Here is a 21714-nt window from a genome sequence, read left to right on the forward strand (position 1 = left end):
TTAAAAAAGGTTTACCCCGGAGTCGGCTACATCATGGTAATGGGATTTGTGACAGAGATGAATATTCTGTTAAATATGCCAGAGAGATGATGAAACATTAAAGAGATGATTCAACAGCCTGGCTGATGGCTTCCAAAAATAAAATTAAATAAGATCAAATGTGCAGAAACGAAATTCCAATAAATTTCCCCGCTTACGAAAAGAGCTGGTTTTATAAAATTAAATGAAACTCTTCCAGAATAGAAAGTTCGATTTCTATTTTTGGTGAATTTAAGTGTTAGATTTCTGGGTCAGTCTGATGACGCACATGTTATAAAAGTAGATGCGAAATCACCAAGCAACATTATTTTAACATGAGAAACTTCAGTGTGAGCAGAAGCGCTTATTTAAATCCCCACATCATTACACTACATCTGCTAAAGTAAACAGAAAACAAACAGTCCGGTCGCCCATGGGCAGGGAGACACAGAGAATGAGCATATATGCAAATGAGTCGTGGAAAGAAGAAAATGTAAATTTGTTCCCCGTCCTCCACATAAAACCAGAGAAACAATTTATCTTCATTTTCAGCAGAATATGAAAAAGTTCCCCAGACAAGAAAATATGGAGAACAATAAGCTGCCAACGAGTCTCGGGGGACGGAGGATCTATATGAGAGTATTGCTCATAGCTGCGGCGGCTGTGCTGGTGACAGGAGGGAGATGTATGAAGGCACAGAGGACTGTTCTGCTCTCTACAGTGGCAGAGCGACGCCGTTATGTCACCAAATAAATGTATAGCAAACAGGGAGCATCCTGGATGGCAGATCATTGTCTGATTAAAACTGTCAGATGAAGTGACACACATGCGCATACCTTCACGCACACACTCAGTCACAATGTGAGGAACGTATCTGAGACAAATTCCACTTCCCACTCAGTGTGCAAAGGTTCCAAGAAAACACTATTTATAGCACACCCTCTCCAATTAGCAGATATGTTCAAAAGCAAAGCAACCCACCAACACACGCGCACGCGCACACACACACACAGTCTCAATTCAAGTCCTCCCATGTCTGATATTATCAGATCAACAGCTTCTGCATCATCAAACACTGATATACTTCGCGTGGAAAACAATTAGTCTGTTGGCAATCTCTGCTCAACATGCCAACACACACAGCATCTTCATTACACACTGATTAATAAAATAAGTTTGTGTATTTTATTTAGATATGACGTTAAATAAACTAAGAAGAAGAGTTACACAATTTCATGTCTCTCAATAGGCACACTTCCGCTTGACGAAAGCCTCGACGGCTGCCGTCTCTTGGACTAACACCTGTCACAGTTTGACAGCTACAGCAGCTTAGAAAATAGAGATATGGGGAACTGAATTCCCAAATTTTCATGTTAATCAGGCCACAAATGAGACAAGAATGAGCCAGGTAGCCTATTATTTCCTCACTGAATGTTCAGTGGGTGTTTGGTTTTGAGTAATGGGAAGCATTTATTCTAAAGTATGAGTTTAGGAATGGTAGGTGAAACATTTCTTCAGGATGGTCGTAACTTTACCTGTAAAACTAGCTGTTAAAGTGACAGGAAGTAAAACACAGCATCTACTTTATGCTTGACTTAAAGAGGGGGTATTATGCTGCTTCACATTTTAAGACACATATATAATGTTACTATGATGGATGTCCAGACAAAACGTGGGTGAAGTTTCAAGAAGAAGAAGAAGAAGAAGAAGAAAGTGGGCTTCTAGGGGCGGGGTTTCTTAAAGGGACAGAGCTGACTGAGTCGTGTCAGGCAGAGGCTGTATGAGGGCCTGCACAGAGCACCAGTGTGAGAAACATGAGGAGTTTATTTATCTGTAAATTATGCTAAGCTAATCCACAGGTATCACAGAGTGATATATGAAGCTTGAAATAGCATAATACCCCCCCTTTAAACTATTAAATCATCATAAATGGCATGCTAGCTAGATAATTCTTGACGTCTTGATTGCGATCCGATGAAGAGTAAATTCATTACCAAGCAAATGTAGCTGTCACGTTTTGCAAACCATGCCATTAACATGCATGTATGTATGATCCTTGTTTTGTTATACATTTGGTTGTTTAGAAAGCATTTCCTGTTTCAACCTGCTCCTTGATTAGTCTCACCTGTGTCTAATTAGCCTCACCTCCCCAAGTCTTTGTCTTCTCGTCTCTGTGGCAGTTCGTCCTTTGTCAAACACTTGCAACTTTGTGGATGGATGGATTTTGATTCTGCTGCCACTCATGGACTCTGTAAGCTTTTTTGTTCTGCCTTTTTTTTGTGCTTTTTTGTTAGTGTTTCAATTACTCAACTGTCTGCATCTGGGTCCCCTCCATTTTTGTTAAAATTCTGAACATGACACCATCAAGGTTTCTGTCATACGGATGTTCTGTGGTTTCGTTTAAAGTGTGTAAAAAATTGATACATGTAATTGCAAATGCTGTTGATCAGATGTCATAATAGTATACTGTATCCAAACACAGATGAGAAGAACATACTGGATTTAAATGAGGCCTTGAATCAATGAATTTAGCGCAGAACAAAGACATTTTGTCACATCGGGAAGGATCTCTCATGGGCGAGTATCACAGGAAGAATGATAACCAATAACACTTTAAAGTTTAAATATACAAGTAGAAATGTGAGAATTGTTTTAAGACACGAAATATTTCCAGTTTCCCTTTGCCACAAATTCTGAGCCTCACCTGTATATTATCCACTTCATTTCAGATCGGCCTAAACTGTCATTATCTCTGATCTGCTGTACAGCTCACTGGTGTCTGCTGCAAAGTGTGACTGCTCCTCCAGGCTTGAACTCAGTATGTGAGCTACATACCATAAGCCACACATATAAGAAGCCATAAATAAATACACTCAGGAGGCCAGAGAGGAGGAGGGGGGCGGCTGTCTAACAGTCTGGAGGTCTACATGGCAAAACGCAGCCTTCACTCCTCTGCTCATGCCGTATTCTTCATTGCACTCGGATGCATCCCATCACCTCCTGCCATCCTGCTCAGTAAACCGTTCAGAGCCATGAAGACTGTTATGGTATTTCACACCCGGCCCGGCTCTGCCTCAGTCCTCTGAGCGACAGCTTCATGAATGGCATTAATAAATTGAATCACCCTGTTAGCTGTCTTCACTTGGGTACACTGAGGAACAAGCACTCAGTCGCCATTTGTGAGCGACCTCGGGTCAAAAATGTAGGTTTGTCTGAAGCATTATATCAAGTGTAAATATGTGGCCGACTACATTAATTGCTCATTATACTGCTGCTGTATTACTTCACAGAATCCTGTCACAACACGCTAGTTTGTACAAGAGATGTTCCCATATCTTTTTTTCTTCCCAGTTTCGATACTGATGCCTAGGCCCAAGTGCTGGCCGATGCCGAGTTCCTTTCCAACACCAGTTTTAGTAACTAAAACACATCCCTACTATTAGTGTAAAAAGACAAATTTTCCTAGCTTTGACTATTATTACACTATTGGCTAGCATCAGACTGTTGTTGTATGTTAGCATCACGTCATTATATACCTAAGACCAGTTGACCTTTGGGGGGGGGGGATAATGAATTATGGTATCGGATCGATGCTTTGACTGACATATTCGACGACACCTGGTAGCACATTTTAGGTTGTTTTGCAACCAATACTGGTATCAGTATCAGAACAGCTCTCGTTTGTATTTGTTTAACACGCTAGTTTGTATAAGAGATGTTCCCATACCTTTTTTTCCTTCCCGGTTCCGATACTGATGCCTAGGCCCAAGTGTTGGCCAATACTGAGTCCATTTTCAACACCAGTGCATTTAAAAAACATATCCCTAATATTTGTGTAAAAAGACACTGCTTGCTTAAATTTTGATAGCTTTAACCATTATTACACTATAGGCTAGCATTGGACTGTTGTTGTTTGTTAGCATCATGATAATATAGCTAAGACCAGTTGACCTTTGGAGGGGGATAATGAATTATGGTATTGGATTGATGCGTTGCTTTGCGTATTTGACGATACCTGGTGGTTTTGGAGGCAATACTGGAACCAATACTGGGGTCAGTATCAGAACAGCTCTAGTTTGTATTTGTTTAGTTGTTGGTATGATTGATTGGACTTGGTTGAAGTTCTTGAAGACGTTTCATCTCTCACACGAAAGTTTTTCAGTTGTAAACTGACTGGGGGCAGCCCATTAGATTGAGCTTAGAAGATACGAACATGATCGTCCTTTGAGAAGCTGCAGTATGACATGTCCTAAACTCTGCATCTGTCACCGAGGTGTAGGAGGCTGGTGGAAGTTCGCTCTCTTTCTTTCACAGCATCTGTTCGATCATCGATATCTCTTTAAAGGTTACTGCTGGAAGACAGCTGCTGCCATTTGTAGTCCTCACCATCCCACAAAAAAGTACACACAGCCTGCATGTTGAGGCACATCTTACTTAAGAGATGGTGGACCAAACTTAAAACCATCAGCTTTAATCGTTAAGTCTCTTCGGGGGCTCACAGGCCTGTTTAGTTCATCCTCACGCCTTGACTTCCGCTCTCTCTCTGTAACATTAACCTTTCCTCCTGTTGCTTGTGTGTCCAGCGCCTGCAGACAAACAAGAAAATTAGAGCGGACTCGGGAGGAGAAATCAGGCCAATAAGGGCACATGTGGTGGTTGTAATGGTGAGAGGAGATCTATGAGGGAAGTGAAGGGCAGGCGGTGTGGGGAGGAGTGTGAGTTAGACTGCTGATCCATAACCTGTGGCATGTTGAATGTTAAAATACCACATCTGCCCCGGAGATAAGAAGCCCTCCCCTCTCTCACTTTCCTCCCACAGCTAAATTATTTAATGACGGAGTCAGAGCCGAGTGCTAGTTAAAGGAACATACAAGTGATTATCTTATTATCTCATAGTAATTGGATGTTATCCCTGGGCTAATTCCTGTTGCATGGCTTCCTTAGTATTTCAAGCCAACGTCTCAGTTATATTAGCTGTTTAACAAAATTCAACAATATTCAATTAAAACAACTCATTTTGCATGTGCCACTATTCCTGATTATGAGTGACAGCTTATTGAATATGGGTGACAAAGTAATGGAAATGTACTGTAAGGCAGTACAATGCTCCAGTGTTGATTTTTCACAGTAATTACTCAGGAGATTTTCCAGTAATTAAGCAAGTTTGGGAAAAATGTATTTCAGCCAGTGTTCAAGGACCATGACTGTTGTGCTCTTAACTTTGAGATCTTTCATAATAAATTATATAAATAAAGATCAATTTAAATGAGCTGCAAAGTTATTAAGCTGAGAAGCAGCTGAAGTGAGCGTCAGCTTTATTAAAGGTCTGAAATCATCTTTATCTCAAGGTTGATTCAAAGGCAGGATAAGGAAGTTTAAAGAGGTGCTATGAGATCAGTCCGCCTGAATCACTACCAAATAATGTAATATGGAAAGGTGGATACTGATATTACCCCGATATCAGTCTGATACGAACTCAAAAAGCTGGACTAAGTATTGTGACCATGGGACTGATCCTGGGTCGGTCTATTCAGTTCAATTCATTGTTTATATCAAGCATCCTGGGCAGCCATTGAGCTTAAAGAAAGATGAAGAAAGCTTTTTTCAAGATTGCTCTGCCAACAAGTTCTCAAATAGTTTGGCAAAGTAAGCTATGCCATATCTCAGTTAAGGCCTATGTTGCCTTACACATAATAATATGATCCCAGTTCCTTTAACACAGTGAGGCATACAGCTTATGGATTAAACATTGGTATTGTCTGGCTCTCAGTATCAGTCGATACCCAAAAACCCAGGTATCGGACTGAAAAGTTAGCTCAGTAAAAGCTTGTCAAAAAGGGATGAGGGAGTAAGGGTGAGTGTCATAGGCCTTGTTCAATTTTGACAGCAGAACACTTAAAGTTATAATCTTGAAGATTTCAGTTCCGTTCTCTTTGGCAGCACCTATGGCGATAAACGAAAATTGCAGGAGCACACTTCCCAGGTATCCAGACATGGTTAACAGTCGGCAATAGATAGTGACTTAACACACATTTATTTACATGAAAATCTTCAAGTTATAACTTTAGGGCCTACATTTCAATACTGGTGTCCAAAACACAGATACTTATCTTTATGAAGTTGGTACTGTTCTGTGCAATTTAGAAAAATAATCTTTATATTTCTGTGGGCATTTTTTATATAATCTAGTGTCACTCAAAATCAGACCACTTTTCTATGCAAAAAAAGAGACTCTGTTCTGTCTGAACTCTGGATAAATACAATCATTTGGAGCATTTTAATTCAACTCGGGTTAAATTCTTGCAGAAAGTGCATTGAAATAAAAGCCACTTTACTGGAACCTCTGGAAGGTTCAGAAAATAAAGTGCATTTAAGCTAAATACATAAAGCAACCACTGATTACACTGAAGGGCTGAAGGTTTGAACTAAGTCTGCTCCTTGAAAACAGGAAATCATCAAGTTTCGAACTGAATGCAAAATGTCTGAAAGGTTCAAAAGTGTAATGTTGTTTGACTGAGTCTTTAAACCACTAATAGCTGAGGCTCATTATCCAGCTGAACAAGATTAAGTTCCCAAGGGTGCCAATAAAGTGTATTATATCGCATCATACCATATTGATCATACCATATATCGTATCATACCCCATCATACCGTACCGCACTGTATCGTACTGTATCGCACTGTATCGCACTGTATCGTATCGTACCGTATCACACCGCATCGTATCGTACAGTATCGTATCTTACCGTATCATACCGTACCATTTCGTATCGTATCTTACCGTATCGTATCGTACCCTACCGTATCGTACCGTATGGAACCGTATCGTACCGTACCGCACCATATCGTACTGTATCGTAACGTACCGTACCGTATTGTATCAACCATAACATGCTGTGGGTTTGATAGTTGAGCTGTAGCATGTGGAAGATGAAGGATAAACCACAGCTTTCATTTATTTCAGCAACAGGAAGTCCCTTTTTGGACCCGTTGTAAAACATTATAAAATCATTAGAATTAGATTGCTTTAGATAAGATAAATATCTATTTTTCTATAAATCTTAATGCTGTAAATAATCTAAACTCATACGTGTATACAAATGAAAAGAACCAGAGATTTGTCTCTAAACAGACCGTTCTCACACTGCAGATATTTTTCTCTAAGTGTCATTTATTGTCCGTCTGAAAACTGTTAAAGATCCATGAAGAGTGAAGAAATGCATAAACCATGATGGAAGCTGCTGCTCTGTCTGAATAACAGATCTATAGGCGGCGCAGGTATGAGAGTTGTCAGTGTGATGCCACTGCGGGACTGGGTCTCAGGCATGCTAATGTGGCATTTGGGTTCAGAAGTGAATGTGACAGGAGATAATGGGAGTAGACAGGAGATAGGCAGGACCCTTATTATCACAGTGATAACCAGCTCTTCCGTTCTCTCACCCGTTTCATATGAGGTCAATCAGAATTCAACCACAGTGTAATCAATACACACATGCCCACCTTGCTCTATGATGTAATTAGCCTCTGAAGAAGAACTGATCAATGGAAGGAAAGAATGGATCTAAGCACTGCTTAGACATGAATAAGGAGACATCTTTGAAAACCTACAAATGGAATTAATAACCTTAATAATCTTAATCTTTGTAGTAGCTGTTTTCTACATCTACTTTACGGGTGGGAATCGCAGGACAACTCACGATACGATGCACGCTGCATAGCCCACGATAACGATATAATATCACGATACAGTGATTCTACGATAATTGTTATATTGCAAGACAATCATATAATGACACATTCCGATATCTGATTAACTTCTTCGGCCAATTCATTTCTGTTCACGTTACCTCGTTCATGTCATAAGCGCCACCATGAGCGAATCACAGCGAAATCTGTTTAGAGCGACTTGTATTAAAAATAATATGTAGTAAAATTAAAATATCGATTGTTGGTGCCAATTTATATTCGATATTGTATAGCACTAGTCAGGATGACGATATATTGCTGTAACAATATTTTGCCCCACCCCTAATTTATATGTTTTTCAAGGGTGGACAAGAACCAAGGCCCTGCACAAACTGCAGCTAGAATGGGAACATTTGCCATCAGCGTGTGGCTCGTGTATTTGTGTGTCTGACTGACTATTAAAATATGTTTCAGTCAGGCTCATATAAGATAATGACAGCTGCTGATTTATCCAGATGCTGTTTGAACATGTTGATTGGCATTATGCAGATCATTTCTTCAGCTACAGATGGGCATCCAGTGGTCCGTTTACTACTAAATAGGTGCACCACTGTGAGAGATGTACACATATTCCTTTTTAGTTACTGTTTTATATTTATACTTTTTTTATTTTGGAAAAGGAACCAAGACACGTTAGCTAGAAAACAGGTCTCTAGATGTTGTCACAATTGCATTTCAGAAATGGTTAAATGAAAGTGAAGGGAATCTTATTGTCCTGACTGTGGTCGAGCCGTCCTGCGTTTTCTGAGAGCACATGGATCGGTCTTCCACAGGAGGGGGAAAGGATAATGTTTGGCTCTCTGTCATTCTGTTACTTCTCATTGATCACAGCGCTGTGTGATCTACAGCCGTCTAACTTTGCTCCACCTCCTCATTCCCGCTCAGCCTATTGGCACATTAATCCCAATCTGCAATAGCTGCCGTAACGCAGATTGCATTAGCTGCTGAGTGATCAAATTAGGCGCCAGCACGCTTTCCCGCCTCCGCAATCAGCGGCACTTTCCAATGGAGACAACTACACGCTTACAATCAATTTGCTGCCCTAATCTAATCAAGCGGCTCACACGCAGCTCGGCGCCCTGTTTTATTCCTTGCACACTTGGTGACATGGAAAACATGAGCGCTACACTTAAACAGTGACACACATACACACATACGCACCCACGCGTACTGACATACACATGCTTAAACCCTTTTCCCAACATTCATATCCTCATGGACATGCTTCAATACATCCACAAATAAACAGATTTGCCTCCCCCCCTCTCCCTGGAGCGCACAGCCTGCTTGTTAGGAGTTGGTTAAGATGTAGAGCAGAGAGCAGGCAGATGATGATGTTGACACTGTCTCTTAATCAACACCATTCATCTCCAAAGCGTGCCTTTAGCAGCTTCACTAGCAGGTGAGAGGAGAGAAGAGCTTCACAGCGGAGCAGGCAGTAAACACACCACTATCCTGCACAAATATGTGCACTGTGTAACAAGGACTTTTTTTTAATGAGCTTACACCCTCACTCATTTTGTTTCTTTCAGAAAAATCCCACTGAATAAGAATTATTGGAACCACAGAAACTGGAAGGTTTAGTTCATTTTAAGCATAAATGTTTTTAAAAAAGGTTTTTATTGACAAATTTTTATCGAAATATATTCATCTTTTAAAATGAGATCAGTTTGGGGAGCCGGTTAGCTCAGTGGTTAAATCTGGCCATTTAGTATAGAGGCTATAGTCCTCGACGCAGCGCTTCAGCGGCCCTTTGCCGCATGCCCTCCCCAGTCTCTCCTCCCCTGTTTCCGACACTATCCACTGTCCTGTCTCTCTCAATAAAGCCATAAAGAGGCCAAAAAAATAAATAAATTCGATGAGTTTAAAAAGATTAAAAATTCCAGAGTTTGTCGTCGCTCCTACTAATTTAAAAAAGACACAAAGGGGCGCCGCTGTAGCTCAGTGTTTAAAAGCGTGCACCCTAACTCCACTCTCTATTCTACCATTTCCGACTCTGTCCACTTCTCTAAACAATAAGGGCAAAGGGCAAAAACAAGGCAGTTGTAGTTTGCGTGAACAATGTCATCATCAGCAAAGCTCAGAAAAAGGAGGATGAGAGAAGGTACAAATGAGCTGCTGAATATGCACAAGGTTCTATTTTATTGAACAGACAATGGGGGCGCCGGATTAGCTCAGGGGCTAAATAGCGGCCCGTAAACAGTGGTTACAGTCCTCGATGAGGCGGCCCTGGGTTCAACTCCCACCCTCGGCCCTTTGCCACGTGTCACCCTCCTTTCTCTCTTCCCTGGTTTCTAACACAATCCACTGTCTCTTTCGAATATATAAAAACATAAAAAGCCAAAGAAAATAATCTAAAAACAAACAAACTATCAATGCATTTTGTGTGTGCTATTTTAAAGTTTGGTTTTCACCCAAATTAAGATCTTTTTCAACAGAATGTAGCCTCCTTCTTTACTATCTCAACGAACACACACAGTTAAAAAGTGCCCCATGACCGCCGTCGACATGCTTGGGCAAAAATCCAAACGACTTCCGTCTTTGATCATTAATCAGAGCAAACACTCAGCCACATGGATCCACAACATTCCTCCCACAGGGAGAGAATAAACAGAATCAATATTTGCACCCATGAAGCATTTCTCCAGGCTCGGCAGTACAAGCCACTGATGTCTCATCTCTTTTAATGAGGGATGGCTCACCAGGCATCTTTTACACATAGATTGTTCCCTCTGCTGCTGCAGGCTGCCGCTAGTTAGAATGGGACACACAGCAGAGTCCGGGGGGAGACGCAAAAAGGGGGTGAAGACGCTGAACAGAACATTCACACACACACACGTCATTAGTATACATGTTGGGAAGATGGAGGTTTTGACATGGCACTATTATACATCATATTATCCTTTGATCGCAAACATCACAATTCATTTACACGAATATTAGTAATTAAAGTGGTGCTCCTGCTTTACATTTTGAAACATTTTGTATTGACATGTATTATAACAACACTGTCATACAAACTGTGATACTGGAAAGTTGAACCAGCTGAGTTGAAGCTGCAGAACCAATGGTGTTTAAGTGATAGGGAGCACATAAAGTATAGCGAGACTAGTAAATATACACGCTGCTCATGGGTGATTTTGCCTGCAAGTTCAGCCACAAACAGGCTTTACAGGCAGGAGGAACATGGAGATGAGGAAAATGTGTGGATAATTGTGGAAAATGAAATCAAGAAATTTCAACAACTGCTTTCTCATTGGCCGAGACAACAGTTATTAAAGATGAAATCCCAATGGAACAGGTGACAGCAGGCTGTCTGAGCACAGTGTCCATGTGCTCCCTGTTCCTGCCTCAGGTTGCTCCAGCAGCTCTAGTTTGGGTGCAAACACATGAAGGTTAGGTGAGCTGAAAATTCTTTTATCTGAAGGTGTAAATGTGAAAATAAATGTGTTTGTCTGTATGTGTTAGTGCTGTGACGGACTAGTGACCTGGACAGGATGCACTGAGCCTCTCAATAGACTAGTGTGTGAGCTAAATTCATTCACTCCTGGCCAACCACACCTTCCCTTTTAGTGCCACAGCAATCCTTTGTGCAATACATTGTCTCAGGTACCATACATAAGGTATATAGATTTTCCTCTGCTCAGTTAAAAGGAGCTGCTGTTGATTTTAACAAATAAATCTAAATGAGAAGGTGGTAGGACTTTACTGTGAAGACACTTGAACTTTTACTTACACTGTAAGGGTTTTTTGGGACTAAATAGATCTTATTTTATCCTATCTTTAACATCTGACAAAATGATCAATATAATCAATATATCATAATCAATATAAAATAATCAATATAAGCAGTAGAGTAAAGAACAAAAAAAAAAGTAAAACCTTGACCTGCTTAATTCAGCATGAGGCGCATTTCTACAGCACTAAGGCAGGACCCACCACCTCAATATCAGAGCACTCCTCACCATTGCTTACTGTTGCTAGGTTACAGAAGTTGTCTGGCGGCACTTCCGCTTCCCTTGGTGGTGACCGTTACGTCTGTTATAAATTGGTCTGTATGCTTAAGATTTTCTTTAAGGACATTTTACTGGAAATTGTACCCTCGAAAAAACAGAAGGATTAGCTTCACCTCCACCATTGACAAAGTTGATATCTCAGGTCCCGCCCCTTCTTGATTTTGATTGGTGGGTGAGGGAGAAGTGACATTGACGAGCGCAGCTGTGTTTTTTACACTTAGAGCGCAGCAACAAAAAACAGCTGACGCCAAGGGCATTTGCGCTGAGGACGCTGAGTGCTGAAAACGCTGAACTGCACTGGTTTGTAGAAAAAATAGGCGCTGCCAACGCACAAAACGCTGCTAGTGGACACAGGCCCTAAATCCAGCAGTACAGTCAGAGACAATACCTGGGGTTCCCCTCTGCCTTTATATGTAAAGCTATAAATCTTCTAGGATTTTCATATTAAAAGCATTGCAGCCCTTGTTGGGTAGACTTTTAATTTGTAAAAACATCATCTGTGAGTTCTGGATAAATTAAGGTATTGAATATGTTTTTTTTTAAACACTTTACAGTGGTGCACGTGTCTGTTAAACATTTACCTGAAGATCGATTTTTAGGTGTTTACAGCAGAATCATTCATGAGGATAGTCAGATAGCATCCTCAACAAGAAGAAATAGAGGTATAAAATCCCCCCTTTATTGGGAAATGCATACAGGAACACAGGAAGAGAGGCATGAAAGTACACAGGAACACATGCCAACAAACAGAGTCTTAAAACAACAAGCACACACACACACACACACATACACACAGTGAGTAGAAGAGGGGATGAGACTCCTAAGTAAAAGCCTGTGTAATTAAAAGTTATTGTGTTGGACAAAGTGCTCTCTAAAGGAAACAGAGTCCTCTGCACTGGCTTGTAAAAGAGGCCCACACTGAGTTCATTAAAGGCTGAAATTAACTCTGCACATTGGATCGCCTACCAGAATCATCATGGGAGAATCAATACGACTCGGATAGATTCTGGTCGTGCTGCACCAGGAAAACACTTTTGGAAAACATTCGGCCAAAGATGGGACCCCAATCCAAAAGAACTGATTGGGTTACAAAGTTCAACAAACAAGTTCAACAAACACCACCATGAGTCAAGAAAAAACCCTGAAGGTGCCTGGTGTCACAATCTATACTGTCTGTATGTTTTCTGCTCGAAAAGTGACAGAACTTATGACAAACTTCTCGAAAACAAAGTCACGGAAATGGTTATGTGACATTTAATTTATGTTTTCTTCTATCAAGTTATATGTTTTAATCTCTATATTTCTATTCTTTTTATTTATTCCATCTATTAATCCCATTAACAGCATGATGACACTTTTTTCTAATAAAGCCTTTAAGTAATGACCTAGCATCTATTGCAAGACCCTCCATCTTTGAACTTGTTTAAGGGCCTGTGTCCACTAACGGCTAAAACGCCCTCGGCATCAGCAATTTTTTTGTCGCTTCACTCTCAGTTGCAAATAGTTTTGGCACACTGGCTCTCATCAATGTCACTTCTCACTCACCGACCAATCAAAATCAAGAAGTGCAAGACTTCAGATATCAACTTTGTCAACAACAATGGCGGAGGTGAAGCTAATCCTTTTGATTTTTAGGTGCCGACCTGCTGCTAACACCAGGACACGATTCCTCTCCATCGTTTTTATATTTATTTGTAAAATTTCCTTGAATAAAAGCAAATATTAAGCATACCGAGCAATTTATAACAGACTCCCAAAGTAAGCAGAAGTGCCACGATACAACTTTCATATCCTGGCAACACTAAGTGCCGGTGAGAGAAGCTCTGAAATTGAGGTCTTGGGCCCTGCCAGCGCAAAAAACAGTGTTCATGGACAAAGGGCCTAATCCCTTTTAAGATGCCAGAGCATCCAGCGGGCAGTGATGTTGGCCCTGAGGAAGAAGCCACAGAACAACTCTGATGAGGACAAAAGGAGATGATCAGCTTTGATCATAGAGCATTGTCACTACGTCACTGGGCCCTGTTTTTATCTGAGAGTCCTCTCAGCTTAACAAAGAGGTGCGTTCAAGAAGCTGTGTACAGACGAGTAAAGCCAGGAAATTGGGACACTGAACACCTTGTTCTAGTGTAAAGGACACTTACGTAAAATGCCTGTATCAGACCTGAATGTGCTGCTCGCTGATAGCGGGAGGAGAAAATACCCTTCCCACCTGCAGTATGTGTCTCTGCGGGATGCGCCTTCAGTCCTGATATATTCTGCTTCAGAGAGATTCACTGTACTCATATATCAAAACACTACATATTAATTAGTCTCTCTATATATTTAAATATCTCTTTATTTTTCATCTATTCATGTAAATATCAGGTCAAAGGTCAAATAAAGGAAATCAGCATCACGACTCACTTCAATACTGGATTCGGAGCTGGACAACATGAGACGTTTCTACACTTGTTACATTGTGAAATATCCAAAGTGTGGGTGCAGTCAGACGTACACCTCTGTGACCGCTCCTGCCCCGTTTATTAGAGCTGCAGGTTCAGCTTCAGCGAGCACAACGGTACAGTTTTAATATCTGGCTTTGACAACAGAGTCAAAAACAGGAGTGTTAGGTTATTTAATAAAACCACAGATCTCTGATTCAGCAAGGAATTAATCTACCCTTCTTACTGGGAGTCAGACCACTTCTTACATACCAGTAAGCTGCATTATTTGGGGATAGGATGAACCCGCTAGTCTGATTTTAATATAACATTTGTGCAGGAGCATCAGCGACTTGATTACTACAAGCTTTTAGCTTTCGCCTTGAAAGAAGCCAGTTTTGTTATCCTTAGGCTGTGTGCTTTTGGTTTTGATCTGATTACAGGTAGATAAAGATAACACTCCAGCCTTATGAAAGTGTGTCATATAATTATAATAATATCTTCTGCAGTGGAGCCTATATTAAACAGGCAGAATATAGACGCAAAATAAAGGAGACAAGACCCACAGCATCATATCTGAGCATGTTGCATTTAAGCATCATGCAGCGCAGAGCGACCAGATTATTACCACTTTGCAACACAAACACAACACGCCCCGTCTCCTCCCATAATATAACTCCTTCTTTCTGGATTGAAGCGCCCAGAGGCAAGTGTAGGTCTGTTTCTCCACTTTACATAAGCTCAGCATCTTAATGTGCATCCACTGGAAAACAAACACACACACACCCAGAGAGGGAGAAAGGAAGGAGGTCTGCAGCACAACAACAGCGATGAAATCAGTACGTGTAACACAATTTTGGGAAATGTCAACAGCTGATCTCTTTTGACACCTCTGCTCCTGCTCCTCTTGTGTCTCCGCAGCCAGAGGGTTGTGGATTAGCTGCCGTATGTTCCACCCAGAGGGGTCTTTCTCAGTAATCTGGCATCTATTTAATATTTGCTCACCCGCAGAGGCGAGGCGCTGTGGCCTTTTCACTGCGGGACAGAGAGAGAGAGGCAGCAGAGAGCGACAGGCGACTGGGTTGTGGTTTATAGTGCAATATGCTCCTGACCTGGAGGACAGGGCTACGTGAGAGATTGAAAATATGGTTCGACCATCAGTTGTAGGCAAATATGGGAGCTTTGATTAAAGTGAGAATACAGAGGAGCAGATTTGACTCCTCGCTGGATGCTACAACAGACACTAATGCTCGAGGCCTGTTTGTAAAGCAGGCATGACGCACAGCAAACAGACACCATCTGATGATCATTCACAGCATCGCCTGTCGCATTCTGTCTTGCTCGTATTATAATACAAACTATTATACGGTACTGAAGAGGATGCACACACAACAATGTGCAAATGTAGGTGCGCTCTCTCTTTGCACTCAAACAGCCAACAACAACAGGCCATAACAACCTCATTTATATTCAATTATAACATGGAGCATGCTGTGGTCATAGCTTTGTGTTTCATGTGTGTTTCATGATAATAAAGGAGGTGAAAAGGCGACATGAAGTTATCTATTTGTCCATGTTTTGGTCCTTTTTTATAGGCTGCAGATATGAGCTGTTCAACCAGTCATCGAGGACTTACATCACTCAATGTCTCTCTTGTCCTGGGAGGGTACCTGCTCTAAAGTAGCAGCTAAAAAAGTGCCTTCAAACGGCATTCAAGGAACTATGGTAGTTCCCAGTTCTTGTAGTGCAAACACAAAGACATGTGGAGGAGTTCAAATTTATTCTGAAAATTCTGGCAAGCCATTCATGCAAACGACAATGAGAAGGGTTTCTCAGCAGTATCTGCACACATTAGATCATATGTCCTTGTTTGTTTATCCATCTGATGGACCTGAAAGGATCCTCCAACCTGAAAGTACATGAACATTACTTGCATATTTCAAGGCTGAGAGCACAAAATCATGGTCATGAATAGTATAATGCACATGGAATGTAAATGCTCGCTCACGACAGGTACAGAGTTGCAGCTGTTCTGCAGTTCAGACATGTAGTGCTGCTGAGTCAAAGTGCTGCTTTATGATTATTGGTTCAGAAAGAATTTGCATAGAACTTTTAATGTTGTCAGGGCTCTTGGTGGCCACTGTCCCAGACAGAGACCCGAATGCATATTCAACCTGCAATCAACCTTTGCTCGGATCTGAGAAGAACAGGCGTGAAACTGAGAGAAAAAAAGGTTTGAAAAAAGACCCTCAACTGTCTGCATCTAACCTTATAACATCCTTTCAATAACCCAACATGGAAACAACAATAAACAAGAGCAAAAATCAATATAATACTCTAAAAAAATGCAATTCTGTGTGCATATAATTAAAGAATGGTGGGAGGATATCTCAGAGGGTTTAGCTCAGCTTGTAGAGCAGGCGCCCACAGTCTCCACTGATCGCAGGTTTGAGTCCTGATCTGCCGGCCATTTGTTGCATGTCATCCCCACTCTCTACTCCCCACACTTCCTGTCTCTCTTCAGCTGTCCTATGAGGAAAAAAGAGCATCCTCATCAAAGGTCGGTGCCCATTTGGTTGTGGCAAAAAAATCCGATTATTGATTTAAATCTGAAACCAAAGATTCGAATGATGAGTTTGCCAGCTGGGGTCAGTCATGCGGACATTTCTGCTCTTCTTTACTCGTCTCTTTCTCCTCGCTCGGCTCCGTAAGTGTCGGCAGAGCAGGTCTAAGCTGACTGTGCCGCCTCATGGAACTCCTCTCAGGATGATGATGATGCAAAGATACGCCTAATCTTCACAAACCCACTCTCCCGGTCTGCAGCTTCAAACGCACACAGCTCAAACTTTCAATTTCTTATTAAAGGCCATGAACTACTTTTGAAAAGGCCAAGACGTCTTTGCTGACTGAGCTGGACGTAATAAGCTGAAATCAAGTCAATAAACTTGACCGAGCTATCTGATGAACGAGCAGCACTAACAAGGTTTTTGGAGCTGAGAGGTGCTGGAGTGACTTTACATCCAGATGTGCGATGACCAGATTCCCTGTGGATGATTGACGCTTCACACTCAAGCTGCCACGCCCCCCTGTAGTCCAAATAGATCATTACTTGTTGACTGGATCAGGACAGATGATGTTTTTTAATCCTAAAGAGAGAAGGCCAGTGTAGAATATCACAGGGAAAATGTGTTATGCATTTATTCATTACAGGTGGATTTAAAAGCACAATTTCGAGGGCATGTCAAGACTTTTTTCGTGCACTTCAAATATCTGTCAGTATAATTAAAGCAATAACAGTATCGCCATAGAAACCATTATTTACATATCAACACAGGTGAGGCTGAGTGGGTCAGAAAAAAGCGTGAGGCCGATCTGACCCTCAATAGCGTGCTCACACACGGTCTAGAAGACAAAACCACACGTCACAAACACAAGAGTGGAAGCACTACTTGTCAGAGCGTGCTCACAAGAAGCCGCCTAATTGGCAGCATGGCGCGTGACGCCCAGCTGGGGTTTCATAGGGGAGAGTAACCCCCGAGCCGGAGGGAAGCAGGAATCAATAAGAACAACACAAAAGCTTCAGCCGGCTATCAACCTCACTTACTGCATCACTGGATTGTCACTTAGAATAAGAGCCTCAGAGCAGTGTTGCAAGACTTGCACAATGATTAAAGCCGGGCACTGCTTAAGTGTTTACAACATGGTCGGGAAAGGTGCGAGTTCTTAAAGGAACAGCGCGAGGTTACAACCAGCAGGCGATTAGCAGAGCATGAAGACTGGAGGAAAGGGGAAACAGCTAGCCTGGCTCTGCCCAATGTTTATATAAACATGCCGACAAGCTAATCTTAATGTAATTAATTAAGTCGATAAACAGTATTGAGTTTGTTTAATCAGAACACAAACAGAAGGAACAACAAGGAGTAGCATGCTGTGTTTATCTTTTGTCTGGGCAGAGGCAAGCTAGCTGGCTCCCACTGTTTAAAGTCTTTATGCTAAGCTAAGCTAGACTAAGCTGTTGCATCTCGCTCCATGACACACACACAAAACGCTCTGAACTAAAGCATAAACATAAATACACTGATGCTTAATTTAGTAGGGGTTGTGTTAGCATATTCAGCGATGCTACCACCAAGCTACGGAGAAATGTAGTCCCTAACACTCTATTTGTAGCGCCATTACTGCCCAACACTGTACATTGTATTGGTGGGTGGCCCAGTGGTGTGGTGGTTAGCACTAAGAGCAAAAAGGTTCCTGGTTTGAATCCGGGTTGAACCGGTTGGGGCCCTTCTGTGTCAAGTTTGCATGCTGTACTCGGGTGGTTCTCCAGCTTCCTCCTCAATTGCCTGTAGGTGTGTTTGTGTGCACGAATATTTGTCTGTCTCTATGTTTCAGCCCTGTGATTGGCTGGCGACCTTTCCAGGATGTACCCCACCATTATCTATAATGGATGGATGGATTATATTGGTGGACTATTATTATTAAATGCCTCACACACAAAAAATAACCAGCAGTTATAGTGATGAAATAAATGTAGTGGTACCTACTGACGTATTAAGCTGGTTATGAAACAGTCTCAGTGTAATACTGATGCCTCACTATGACCTACAAAAGCAAACCAGACCATCAGCTAAAAGATCGGCTTTTTATATATATAGTTATTCATATTGCACTGCTGTCACTGGGCCCATTGTGATGAAGCAATTTGGGGCATACAGACTGGAAGACACTATACTGCATTTGCCCTAGCAGGGTTTAACAAATAATAGTAGGTGAACCAGTTAAAAAGAGACAGGAGGAGAGACACACACACAAACATGACAAAGAGATAAAAAGGAGACCCAAAAACAGGAGAGGGTAGAAGCAAAAACATGAGTCAGCCTTGGTCGCGGGAGAACTACATTGTCCCACGAGAAATATATAACATCAATGTTAAACAGAGCAACACCCAAACAACAGTTTAGTTTGCACCTCCGAGGTTGATTATCTGCTCATTTGGATATCATTCTGTGATTTATGTGCTTCTACCATGGCTGAGTAAACTACTTAATTAAAAGTAAAAATTTCAGTGTGTTGTTGTTAAAATAAACGGAAAAAAACAGGAGTCTGTACCGGTCTGCACATGGTGTTTTATTTTGAAATGACCGGATGCGCTATGCTGTTTTCCATCTAACTTCCTGTTTGGAATGGTCAGCTCAGTTCAGCTTGAACGGGCTTCTGTCAAAAATAGATTCGGCGTGTATCTTTACCGGAGCAGAGCGGAGAGACGCTTCTGGGACGCGCCGTGTGGAATCAGGAGCATTGACTTGAATGGGCGCGATCAAGTCCCGAGGTCAGAGACAGATCCTGCGGAAATTGAGGGTCACACAGCATCTTGCCTGAAACGACTCCGTCAGCTCTGTCCCTTTAAGAAGCCTCGCCCCTACAAGCCCACTTTCTTCTGATTGGCCAGCTCTCTGAAGCCTGCTGAGGCTGCACTTTGTGAGGTCACAAAGTGCAGCATCTAGAAAAAACTGTGTGAAACCTGGCGTTCACAGCAGCCTGCAGACTGAGGTGAGAAGCCTGGGGATTACTCCAACATACTTTTCCCTACAGATTTGAAACTTCACCCACGTTTAGTCTGGACATCCAACATTATAACATTATATATATGTCTTAAAATATGGAGCAGCATAATACCCCCTCTTTAATGACAAAAGGCGTGCAACTTTTGTCCACAGGGGGCACCAAAAACAAAAGCTACCAAAGCTACAGAAAGGGTGCGTCATTTTTTCTTAGACATAAGGAGGGCTGAACAGTTTGTGAGGTTTGGATGTAACCAAGGATAAAAAACAGATGGAACCGAATAATACAGCTGGAGCAACTCTCTTAAAGCCTGACAGCCAACAGGAGAGCGGGCATTATATTGAATTTGGGAAGATCCCAGTGTGCACACTCAGGGCTCCAGCACATCATAACCCATTCTGTGAAGGAAGTAAAGAAAAAAGTGATGAAACCGTCATCAGCGTCAGCAGAGTCTAAATATAGAACTGTGCATCACCAGGCGAGTGTTTCCTCCAAAGACTGTCAAACGGCAGAATAAAGGAATAACCAGCTTATTAACAGTAAACACATGATATGAAGGATTGCATGTCTGCAGGCAGCCTCCTCCTTGTTGTCTGTAATTTTAAGATTTTATTATTATTACTGAAGGCCTCGAGAAACAAGAAGAGTTCGATCCAATAAAAAATGTAATGGAGGGAACAATGCAGCGCAATGACAGCATTAATAATAGAGGAGACATCTTGGCCTCACTGCAACCTGCATTTTAAAGCGCACAGACGCACAAAGGACAGCAGGCACGTGCCTCATAGAAATCAACATTTTTACCCCGAGCTCCCTCACAGAGACGCACCGCTGTTTGACTCTCGCTCTGCTTTCTGCGCTTTGATGCCATCGCAGCCACAACCCCCTGCCACTGTGCAGCATCCCACGCAGAAACCGCCGAACAGCGAGGAGTCTGCGCCCCGAGCCGAGGAGGCATTAAAGATGTAGAATCCCGCCACGCCTTCCCCACACCTCTGTTCGTCCCTTCTGGATGGTATCAGGTTCTCATCGCCTGGCAAGAAGAGCTCAAAAAGGGTCGACGTGGAATGGCATCATGGGTGATTTTTTGGAAGACGAAACTACATGAACCATCAGTGCTGCATTGGAGGCCTTTAGGGGGTTACTGCGATGCCACTGGGCAGCAAGGGGTAAGCAAAGTACAAAATAAAGGTTAAATAAGGTTTAAAGATCGTGTAAAATCGGAATGTTTTTTTCAGGTGAAAGAAATTCATGGATGCTTTTTAAAATCTTCTCAGCTTGCAGTTTAAAGGCAGTATATGCCGAAACAGCTCCCTTTTGATCCCACAGATATCCCTAAAGTCTGCTAAGGTAAGCTTTAAACTGCACGCTGCAAAAAAAAAACCCATCTAGGCTCGTCTAGCTCTCGGTGAGGAGGGAAATGGGTGATTTGAATTTAAAACCAAAATATTCCTTCAAAATATTTTACTGCAAGCACACTTTCACAAGCATCGACTTGCCCTTTTTCAGCTGCGTTAAATAAGGCCTGTTAACCGTCTCACAAGTCTCCTCTCGGCTGCTGAAAACAACCCGCATCTGTCGAAAATAATTAGGGAAAGAAAGTCTATGAGCATTATCGCGCGCTTTCTACAATGACCCAGGTGGGGAACGGAGAAGAGACAAAAAAGGAGAGTAACACATTCTCCGAACAATGCCTGAAAATAATCCTGAACAGACAATCAGATACCCTTTTTGCCCAAACACAGAGAGACCCTTTAAGAAGCCGTACTATCTGTGGGCCCAGAGGGTTCCCCGTGTGTGGTGTCAATATGCCGCAGAACAAAGCCACAAAAAGAGCTGTTATCTGCATAACAATTTATTCTTCAAGCTGGGGCATGAACCCGGCTCTCGCAGATAGATTACAGAGAAGGAGCTGTAATAGAAGAATGATATTCAGACATGCTGGGAGGTGA

The 21714-nt window shown here is 42.0% G+C and overlaps 1 protein-coding gene across 1 annotated transcript in view; it reads right to left on the reverse strand.

Annotated features, from left to right (window-relative positions):
• The window catches only part of tex264a (testis expressed 264, ER-phagy receptor a), a 73639-nt gene that overhangs the window by 29396 nt on the left and 22529 nt on the right, over positions 1 to 21714 (reverse strand). The gene's annotated exons all lie outside the window — the stretch shown is intronic.

This window comes from Semicossyphus pulcher, unplaced genomic scaffold (assembly GCF_022749685.1).
Source record: "Semicossyphus pulcher isolate SPU_LCO1_2020_fin unplaced genomic scaffold, fSemPul1.0.p SCAF_3, whole genome shotgun sequence".
NCBI classification, from domain to species: Eukaryota; Metazoa; Chordata; class Actinopteri; order Labriformes; family Labridae; genus Semicossyphus; species Semicossyphus pulcher.